The sequence below is a fragment of the Apostichopus japonicus genome, chromosome 9 (assembly GCF_037975245.1).
Source record: "Apostichopus japonicus isolate 1M-3 chromosome 9, ASM3797524v1, whole genome shotgun sequence".
Classification (NCBI taxonomy): domain Eukaryota; kingdom Metazoa; phylum Echinodermata; class Holothuroidea; order Aspidochirotida; family Stichopodidae; genus Apostichopus; species Apostichopus japonicus.
The window spans coordinates 14,762,057-14,765,961 of NC_092569.1; the positions used below are offsets into that span (position 1 = coordinate 14,762,057).

The 3,905-nt window shown below is 40.3% G+C and overlaps 1 non-coding gene across 1 annotated transcript; it reads left to right on the forward strand.

Annotated features, from left to right (window-relative positions):
- Positions 1–773: 773 nt before the first annotated feature.
- Positions 774–881, forward strand: LOC139974610 (U6 spliceosomal RNA). The gene has a single exon (XR_011795517.1). It is a non-coding gene; the product is annotated as a U6 spliceosomal RNA (small nuclear RNA).
- Positions 882–3,905: the final 3,024 nt, after the last annotated feature.

A 3,905-nucleotide genomic window follows, 5' to 3' on the forward strand; every position in this document is an offset into this window, starting at 1 on the left:
TAAACATATTCAGTACTGTTTGCACATTAAGGCTTACAGTTCGCCCTAGGTTGCTTGCATGGAATCGGATCCCAGTTTATTGGGTTCTGCATTATGTGAAAGCCATCTGTTGAAGATTAAAGGCTTTTGAAAAACTTTTTATTACCTGCATAGGTAAGAAAGATCTTGTAAATTATATTTTACTTTATTGTGAAGTTCGCTCTTGAGAAGCAAATCACTAGTTGAAACAAAAACAAATAGATCAACGACTTAAATTACCACCAACACCGATTCTTACATAGCGCCCTCTAATCGTACAAACCACGTTCTCCGCCTTATGAATAAAATTTAATATTCATATGGATAAATTTAATACAATAACTTCTTTAATCGTTATACAACATATAGACAAATGTCATAAGCGACATAATGGCTAACGCTTTCAGAATAATTCACATTTCTTGTTTGATTTCTTCCACAGACTACGTTAAAGGAGTCCGAATTTGCATCTACAATCCACGAGTGACGTCATCAGCCTTGCTATATAGTCTTGGATCACTCGACCAAGCATTATCGTGTTGTAAGCTAAGCTTTTAAGATGCTTTATTTCATATTTGTTATTTATATTAACAATTTGGCAAATATGTTCCAAAAATTGCAAACTAGGTGTATATTGCGTCTTATAGTTGTGAGAATTCTGACAAATGTTTTAATTAGTGAAAATTACACTACAACATATGTCTTATTGTACAGAGTTATGCTGTATAAAATACCGCAACACTACAATTACATATGTGCTGGCTTCGGCGGCACACATAATAAAATTGGAACGATACAGAGAAGATTAGCATGGCCCCCTGCGGAAGGATGACACGCACAATCGTGAAGCGTTCCACATTTTGCATAGCACATCTGTGTTTTGAAATTGCTTTTCACATTAATGAACCTTTTCAGGTAAAATATGTTTCACATTGTACATCTTAATGTTAAACCTCACACAAAATCTTCAAAGTAATGAATGAAACAGTAGTGTCGACAGACATGTAGAAATGATGCATGACTTCCACCCAGCCCCACCTCCACCCCACCCACCCCATCTGGTAACGCCACCAGAAAGAACCAGTAGTTATAGGAAATTTCTTCGTCAGTGAGGGAAGCCGGATGATTTAATAGAAACTTTATCACGTTATGTTACATTCAATATTACACGGCGGCTGAGGTGAAATCAACAAAAACATAAGAAATGTAAGCAAAATGACATTTACAGGAGTTTGGTAAGTGACCGTAAGTCTCGGACAGAATCATACGAGACTTGCCCGTTCCAAGTGAGGGATTTAGGATAGGCGATCAGATCATTCATTTCAGTGGCGTAGGAAGGTACTTTTGAGTGGGGGGGGGCTGAAGACTTATGGCCGGCCTGGGGGAGGGGTCTAAGGGGAGGGGGTGTCCCCCTCCCCTTTGGAATTTTTGCATTTCCAGGTAGCCTCAGATGCAATTTGGTGCAATATAGCACACTTCAACACCGACTCCATTTTGTAAACTTAATTTTGTATTTTCACCTGGCCTTAGATGCAATTTGGTGCTCCAAATGAGATTTTTTTCTCATTTGGAAATGAAAAAGGGGTTTTCTGACTTGCGAAGCGGGGGGGCGGAATGATACCTCCGCCTCTCCACATTTTTCACTGGGGGGCTGGCGCCCCCAGCCCCCCCCCCCGGTTCCTACGCCTTTGATTTATTTTATTTGAACCAATTAGGGACTATTCGACCAACAAAAAGCAGCCCTAGCATGCTACAAACTCAACCTTTTATTGGGTGGGGGGGGGGGGGGAGACCACCCAATCCCGATCGATTTAACGCCCATCCGGCCAGAGTGGCGTAGGCTTACACATGATTCCGCACATAAGGGAGCCAACTTCAAAACTTCCCCCTGACTGATTTTTGGACTGAAATTGTTATACGTCAAATGAGACATTATTTTGTCCGAATAACAAGTGTGTGAAGTTGACTTAACACAAGGAGGTGGAAGGGTGGGTGGGTTTGTCTCCTGAAGTAGAGGCTGAAGGTATAAATCCCCCAATTGACTATGGGACCATTTCACCACCACCTCCCCCCCCCCCCGCCACTGTCCCAGGCTCCCCTTATAGTTTCCTAACCATCTCCTGTCTGAAACAACGAGAAAGAGACTATATTTGTTCACTTTGGATAAGACATGTTATTATAACCAAAATAAACCCTTTTACATTCAATTATTTCTTTAAGAATGCTACTCAGTTCAAGTTTGAATTCAATAACGTTGAATTGACCTTTTACAACAACGCACTGCAGTAACAGAAAAAGACTTGACTAATTGGCATAGCCCACTTGCGCTATCTGAAAGCGTTCCATACTTTTCTGTTTTGCATATTTTATGCGACATTCATTGTCGTGCCCACCTTTTCAAGCATAACCTGTTTGTATGCAGAATATGTGTATATAGTCCTGCGTATTTAGAAAGCGCTCGGACGGTGGAAACACAGCATATTGTGTATGGGATGTGTCTTATAGTCAGTAGCGTAACGATAAATTTGCCGTTTTAATGATTTATTCATATTTTCTGGTGGAGGGGTAATGGTTTAACTGTAGGGGATTGAGGGTTTATAAGAAACTGTATTGCTCCCTCACAAACACGAAAATAGTAGAGATTGCCTATATATGTGTGACAGAAAATTCCAGTCTTCGATGTTTTGTGTTTTTGACAACAAGGCACTGTTTATATGACAAACATGACTCTTAGCTCGTCTTTGTCAAAAATGGTTTCGTATCAACAAAGGGAAATTCGCACCAACAAAGGGAACTTTTGCGGTTTTTTCTCCGCTTATTTTACGGAACTGGGGACGTCCCCATTCACATGTACCCCGTACATGCAGCTCAGTCGCTTACAGTTTAACAACTTGTGTCTGTCCTGTTTAGATGCGTATAAATTTGCCAGTCTGCCCTTTGAGGAAATTTATGTTGGTGTCAAAATGTCATTTACATAGTCGATTGACTTCCATACAGAATTTTGTAAGCTAGACACGGAACTGATAGACGATGAGAGTTCTTTTATGTTCAAACCATTACACAATTCTGTAAGAATTGGGAGAGTTTTGAGCTACCCATGTGTGTAACAGCTATGGTCCGTTGTCTGTGTTGAGCGAACAGCTATGGTCCGTTGTCTGTGTTGAGCAGACGTTATTGATAGTTTTAGAACTATTTTAAGAGTAACCAGCTACGACCACGAAGTTCAAACCCATTTACACCAGAATATATCTTTTTTGTTTAGTTTGTTTGGGTGAAATCTGATGGCGGATAAATGTAAGTCACGCATCATATAAGAGAGAAGAGGATGACATCCACTAAGTCGGGGAGGGGATGCGAGGCGATGGGAGGGGATGGGAGGGGAGGGGGCAGACTTGTTTCTTTGGTGGGGACACTAATGCATTTCGTAACTTTCGCATCAATTGTTTTGGTTTCGAACCCTTGGTGGAGGATCATTAAGGAGTCTTTACCCCTCTCCATTGGTCTCTTAAATGATTTATTGATGATCTGCATCCACACACAGGTGTGTTTGACCTTCAGACCGATAACCCAATTGTCTTTTTCGATTGTTCACATCCACGTACCCTGAGAAAAATAATTTTTCTGAGGACATGGTGATTCTTTTGAATTGACACCCGAGGACTTGGAATTCCTTTGTTCAATTGAGCTCAGCTGAGATATTCAACTACATAATTAAGCTTGGAAATACTTCCGTACCAAGAATTAATACCCTGGCATGTTCTAGAAAGGGATTTTGTCATCATTTTATGTTACAAAGAAATTTGTAAGCACCCTAAAACTCTTATTCCCTTCAAGTTAAGCCAATGAAAAAAGACGAAAAAATCAACAATAAAAGGAAAATATACAAA